The sequence below is a fragment of the Triticum aestivum genome, chromosome 5A (assembly GCF_018294505.1).
Source record: "Triticum aestivum cultivar Chinese Spring chromosome 5A, IWGSC CS RefSeq v2.1, whole genome shotgun sequence".
Classification (NCBI taxonomy): Eukaryota; Viridiplantae; Streptophyta; class Magnoliopsida; order Poales; family Poaceae; genus Triticum; species Triticum aestivum.
The window spans coordinates 420,589,146-420,596,313 of record NC_057806.1 but is presented as its reverse complement, the minus strand read 5'-3'; the positions used below and the strand labels follow the sequence as shown (position 1 = coordinate 420,596,313).

General features: G+C 45.0%; 1 long non-coding RNA gene across 1 annotated transcript; it reads left to right on the top strand.

Moving 5' to 3' along the window:
• Positions 1-5,653: 5,653 nt before the first annotated feature.
• LOC123107044 (uncharacterized) lies at positions 5,654-6,849 on the top strand. Its single transcript, XR_006451576.1, has 3 exons — positions 5,654-5,704; positions 5,790-5,845; positions 6,764-6,849. It is a non-coding gene; the product is annotated as an uncharacterized lncRNA (long non-coding RNA).
• Positions 6,850-7,168: the final 319 nt, after the last annotated feature.

Sequence of the window (7,168 nt, the reverse complement as noted above, 5' to 3'; positions counted from 1 at the left end):
CGCTCGAAGTCTTGAGATAGGATGTATCATGTTAAAGCACGACAGAAGCACTTCTTTTTTCTAAGACCAATTTTCAGATTGGCACCGAACACTTGATCTTGTTTGGACGTCATGTTTTTACTGATGTTTCTTGGTTTTCCAAGCTTTTTGGCACTTTTAAACTATTTGTGCTTTTCTAGCATTAGTCTCGCAGTGCAACGCCGGACACCTTTAGGGATTCGGCAAAAACATTCTCACATATTGCTATATATGCATCGGTTTCAAATTGTGTCTTCGGTCAATAGTTGGGTTGCCCGGCTCCTGCACTTGCTTCCTACGTTCCGTTTTGTTCAGCTAGGCGTGCAAAGGGAGAACCACTGTGATTGTGCTTCCAGCTCACATGGTTAAGCACCTTAGTGGAGAAAGCCGAAAACTGACTGTCACAATAAGCGTAAACTGGTCAGCGATCCGATGACTATGACGGGCCATTCATAACATTGGCCGAAGTGTTTACGGCTTGACCTCGACTGTCGCTGAACACTACCGGGGGCTATTAACTGGCCTCCCAAATTAAATCCTTGATATTTTGCTCTTACATTCGAGCTGAGGTTTCATGATCATGCTTAGCATGACAACCCAAAGAAAGGAACCGATAGCGGGACTATTTTCTTTGGAATACATTTCTTCTGTTAAATAGTAATATAACATATCTCTCTGTGTACCTTTGTTTATAAAACCGTGTGGCCAGATTGCCTTGTTTGTCGTAAATCTTTGCCCTCATAAAGGCTTTATAAAGTAGGACAAACACTCCTCGGCTACTGGCCAAGGAGGTGGAAGCCGATGGTCGGTCAACAAAGTTTTGTACAATGCGGATCCGAGCATTAATGACGTAAAGTACTTGGATACATAGAGTCATTACACATAATTTGTGATTTTACTATGGATATTGATCCTTAATTCGGCCACCCGTGCCCGCATTAAGGCTCGGGGGCTACTGGGCTTCGGGCTTATTATTTATAAATATTAAAGGGGCACATCGATCCCCTGATCTGGTGTTGCCACCCGACCAGTGTCTCAGGGGCTACTGCATTGCTTGTCCAATGCAGAAAAATTTATGTGCAATATAGTTTCCGAGGAGATTTTGATCCTCAGGTTGGTCGGCCGCACCCAACCTGAGTCTTGAGGACTGAGCACGCCGCTTTTCTGTCCCGAAGTATTCTACCGAGCTAGGACTTGATCCTCGGGCCGATTTTGCAAATCAACCTGAGTCTCAGCGGCTACTGGGATCAGCGGTCTTATGTCATCCTTCATGTGCATCTCGGGTTTTAGACCGATAAACACCTTGAGGGCTACTTGCTATATATCTCGGCAGAGAATAAATTGCACCAATAAAAAATATTGACAAAAAATCGGCCCATAGTCGGGGTGGTGCACCACCTCGGAAGCAGTCCGGCATAAAGCTCGGGCGCTAGTGGCTGGCTCCATAGAGGGCATTTCCGACATTAAGCTCGGCTAAACTCCTTCAACTTTTTTGAACCAAGGTGATATGACACCTCGGATATAGTCCGGCATTGGAGCCTGGACACAGTCCGGCATTGGAGCTCGGATATATTTCGGCGTTGGAGCTCGGATATACAGTCCGGCGTTGGAGCTCGGATACATAGTCTGGCGTTGGAGCTCGGATACATTCCGGCGCTAGAGCTGGGAAGCGGTCCGGCGTTGGTGCTCGGTTGCAAAAGATACCTCGAATGCAGTCCGGCGTTGGAGCTCGAACACAAGAGGACCCTGCCTCCCGGGAATAACTTCAAACCCGAGGTGTGGCATAAAAATAAACAAGGCATTGATAAAGGCCGAAAACTTAAAGGGGCTTCTCGGATACACGACGTGTAAACTCGTCGAATGCATTTCGGCGATCCTCAAGATCGAAGATAAAGAAGATTTGTTGAACCAGTTTTCAAGACCGGCAACCGAAGATGAAGAACAGTTCGGAAGAATCGAGGAGCGTCCCTAACATGAAGACCGGTTCAAGGGGCTACTGACGGTGTCCTGGACTAGGGGGTACTCACCACGTCGTCTCCCGATCTATTAGATTGGGCCGAGGACCCCCGTGGCCGTATACTCATGGGCCAGTTCGGACGGCTACCGCATACAAGGAAGATACCACAAGACTTGGCGATCAAGACAAGGACTTCTCCTCACCGGCGTATTCGGCTAGGACTCTTGTTATCCTAGGCCTCCGATGCATTATATAAACCGAGGCCAGGCTAGTCGATAGATACACAATATATACAACAATCATACCATAGGCTAGCTTCTAGGGTTTAGCCTCCTTGATCTCGTGGTAGATCTACTCTTGTACTACCCATATCATCAATATTAATCAAGCAGGAGTAGGGTATTACCTCCATCGAGAGGGCCCGAACCTGGGTAAAAAACATCGTGTCCCTTGTCTCCTGTTACCATCCGGCCTAGACGCATAGTTCGGGACCCCCTACCCGAGATCCGCCGGTTTTGACACCGACACGAAGGTTTCCCAATTTTTTGATTTTTTTGAATTTTTTATGCCCGTTTCAAAATGCGGTCAAAACGGCGGATAGACCGTTCCTAGCTAGTGGTTGAATCTTGGAAGTTTTTTTGTGTTTCTATGATTAAATAGATACTTATGTACCTAGAAATGATTTTTTTTAAAAATAAAGAGCAAACTACAAGGTAGCTACAGTTCAAATTTGACCCGCTTCCAACTAAATCGGCGGAAATTTGTCTTTTTCATGAGAGGTGGATCAAAACTTTTTACACCCAACCATTTGGTCAATTGTGCATTAAATATGGCCTAGTATTTTAGAAAAATGATTTGGTCCAATTTTGCAACAATTATTTGGTAGGTCCTTCACAAAAAACCTCCTTTTTGGCACTCAAAAAATGGAAAATGGTTTTTTCGTCCAAAGAAAGTGACAACTTCCTTAGGCAACATTGTTTGTCATTCCAATATGCACCCTTGTGCACAATATGAGATCATTTGAACAAACTATGCCATGGATGTGGCCATAAGATTGATCATTTGGCTTGAAAGCCATTGATCTCCACACGTGATAGCTCGTTTTTGAGAACACTTTTTTAAAATAATTGCCATATTACAAGTTTATTATTTTTCCTAGGAACTTGGCCACATATAATGACACAATTTGAAGGTTTCCCAATTCTTTGATTTTTTTTTGAATTTTTTATGCCCGTTTCAAAATGCGGTCAAAACGGCGGGAATGACCGTTCCTAGCTAGTGGTTGAATCTTAGAATTTTTTTGGTGTTTCTATGATTAAATAGATACTTATGTACCTAGAAATGATTTTTGTAAAAAATAAAGAGCAAACTATGAGGCAGCTGTAGTTCAAATTTGACCCGCTTCCAGCTGAATCAGTGGAATTTGTCTTTTTCACCAGAGGTGGATCAAAACTTTTGACACCCAACCATTTGGTCAATTGTGCATTAAACATGGCCCAGTATTTTAGAAAATTGATTTGGTCCAATTTTTCAACAAATATATTGTAGGTCCTTCACAAAAAAAAACTAATTTTGGGCTCTCGAAAAGTGATTGTCTTAAAAACACTCATTTTGGATAATACCTTTTAGAGATATTTGTATTATTCAAAGTTTGTTATTTTTACTGAAACGTAGATCACACTTGGTGACACAATGCTAACGGTTTTCTTTTCTATTTATTTTTATAAATTTTCTAGGCCGTAAAAAAGCTGACATGATTTAGCATCTTATTTTTAATCGATCACGACCAATTTAAATGGTCATAACACCATCGAAGAGATACTGCGTTGTGATTGGTCCAAAAACATATCACGCGGATCATGGATTAAGCACCGTCGGATGCTCCGGATCGAACGGTAGCCCTCGGTAGCCCTCGTCGCTCTCATCCCCCTCCCGAATCACCCCGTGCCTCTCTCATCCCTCTCACCCTCGTCCACCCATGAAACCCTAGCACATCTCTCGTATGCCGCCGCCGCTCCCTTCTTCCCCCCCCCCTCGCCGCTGCTCCCTTCTTACACCCGCCGCCACTACCTTCTCCCCATCGCCGGCGCTCCCTTTTCCCCACCGCCGGTCCTTCACGCACGCGCTCCCCAGAACAGACTCCACCCACCTCGCGCTCCCCAGATCCATCTGGAGCCGCCTTCTCGCGCTCCCCAAATCCGTCTCAATCCGCCTCCCCCTCGACTCGACCCACCTCCACCCACCACCTGCCTCCTCCCTCTCAATCCTCCGCCCGCCCGCACGCGCCCGACCATCCTCTCCCCTGCGACGAGCGCCACGCCAAGGAGCGGGGAGGGCAGCCAGGCGGCCGGAATGCCCGCACAGAAGCGCCCGCACTCGTCGCTCGACACGGACGACCGCCACGTCCAGGAGGAGGAGGTTGCCACTATCGCCGGGGCCGCCGGCTCCGGCACGGAGGGCGGTGGCGCAGGCGTCCAAAGGGCGGCCAACGCGGGCTCTGTTGAGCTGGCCAAGGAAGGTGCCGGTGAGAGCACTGCTTCCAGCGACGCGTGCCGCTGACTCATCTCCCACCATGCGATGTCCGCCAGTTCAGGTTGCCTCGATTTGATGCTTTTGCTTGTTTTGTAGGTGTTAGGCATATGATTTAGGATCTGTTTCATCTCCTCTTCCTTCGTCATGAGATGATCCGGTTTCTGGCCTTGTTTCTCGTGGTTTTGTAGTGTGGATCCATTCACCAAGAAGAAGTGGTATGACAAATTAATCCAGTACTGTTGAATCAAGAATAAGTGGCCTTACTGTTATGTTTATCTGTCCTATGAATTTGGATGCTTGGTACTCCATTTTACTACTGCTCTGTTCCGTGATCTCCCACTAATCTTCTTCGTGGTTGTGGAGCCCGGTTGTTTGGTGCGATCCTCTGTGTGTATGGTAACTTGATGTTGATCTTTATAAGATCTTCAGCAGATGTTGATCTCTTCTCTGTAGTTGCCTACCTAGCTAGCTCGATCTGCATTCAGGTGTTTTCATGCATTGCAGGAGCTTTTTTCTTAATGGTTATGCATGTTTAGCTAGTTCTTGCAGCGAGGCATATTTGTGATGCTAGTTTAGATCGACGTCCATGGCAGGAGCTCGGTGCTTGCTCAACGACCATGGTGTCCACGCATACGCATGCACGGTTTACCAACTGCTACTCTCAGGCGCAGCTGGATTTCTGTTGTGCTTCCCCTTCATTTCAAACTAGCCTCGCCTCGTTGCTAGCTGACGGTGCGTGCTAGCTGCATGCATGTACATGCATCTTCTGGAATAGAGTGATTGGTTTGAATTCAAGTGCAGAATATAGGCAAATGGGTGCTAGCTGTACATATTAATTGCCTCCGTTCAGTGTCGATTTCTTCAGTGTACTACTGCTAGTGTCGATTGATGCATTGGTTTGAGTTTGATTTAGTCAGGCAGGTTTAGTAATTCATTTTTTAGATTAATTTGACATGGGTTTGATGAACTATATAATACTCCCTCTGTCTCAAAATATAAAACGTCTTTTGCTCTAAATATTATGCAGTACTATTGCCTACATGCTTCTAGCGGCTGATGCTTTTAATTTTGCTTAGTTTTTATGCTTCAGATCACTTCCTCCATGACACCCCGATCCGGGCGGCGCCAGCAGCGATGGCGATTGACAATCGAGTGTGCCTAACTCTGCATCTATAACTGGCATGTCTTCTTTGGACGGTCAGCTGCTTCCTCCCCACATTGAAATCTCGACCCCTTTCTTGTTGATGGACTTGTTGACTGATTCGTATGTGCGTGGATGGAGGGTGCAGGTGCTCTACTACGCGCTACTCCAGACGGGTCACCTGGACAGATGTTCTGGTTGTTTTTGAGCTACTTCCACTTTTTTAGCCGATTGACTACTGGCTTATTTTATAATGCAATGATGACTACTGCACTGCACCTATATTTGGCTAGCTCACTTAGACTGGCTATTATTCTGCTCTTTTGATGGCATATATATCAACTATCAAGCAATGAAGCAATGCTCCCCTTTGCCTTGGCATGTGTGCAAACTGTGTGTTATGTATTTTGTTCTAGCGGTACTAAATAAGCCTACATGTACGGATGTGTATGCCAATGCCTGCATGAACAAAAACTTTTACAAGGTTCTGGTTGCTTTGATAGTACACTGTATGTTCTACATTATATTTCTATATCTATATAATTTAGTTTGAGAAAGTAACTTAAGGATGTGTATCCCTTTTTATAATTCCTCTACACTACTCAATCGCTATCTGCCACTAATTATTATAGTGACATCACTTATGGGTACAATGCTGAATTCTTGAGAACCTACAGTAATCATCATATTTTTAGCTATCTTAATTCTTCTGTGCGATGCACATTGTTGGTGTTAATCCACCACCCGTTTGGCCACTGTAATATTTACATAGTATTTTTTGATGTCCTAGTACTAATGCCACTGTAGTATTTACATCGTAGTTTGTCTATTACTTGTATCCAGATTTTATATCCTGCCCTAGGCCCTTGTTGACTTGCTTAGGTACATAATTGTTATGTCTTGCAATCTAGTATTGATGATTGTCAATGTATTCATGTATACCCTTCTAGTGTACCTTGTATGTGACCCTGCTGATTTGTATATCAATGCTTTGTTTCCAATAGATGTATGTTGATGCCTGATTCCTTAAAACTTCACTGTTGCAGTAGCATTTTTCCTTAGTGCATAGATGTATGAGCCATCACTTATGCTTGAGACATTGCTCTCTTTCCCAGGAACCATCATGGTCTGCGTCACTACTGGGGCGTGTGTATCCGTGGTCAGCACACCAAGACTACCGGCAGGAGAGGGAAGACTGTTGGTGTCTCCAAGAAGCGATAAACTGCTTCACAAAGATCCCCGCATAGCTTCAATACTACTGTGTTGGTCCATTTCTAGAATCTTAAGGAGTGTTCTTGTTTAGACGATTAACTTGGATGATGCTTTTGCTTGGGCAGAGGCTCAAGAAGATCAGGTATAAACTCCTCCCCCTCTCGTTTGTTTTTGTTTCATACAGTTTGGTGGTTGATACATTACTGTGCAAGTTCTATGGTAGGTGAGTTCTTTTTGTTGCTGCAAGCATTGACACAATATGTCATGTGCAGGGAGCTTTGCATCCGAGTTTCAGCCATCCTCTACAG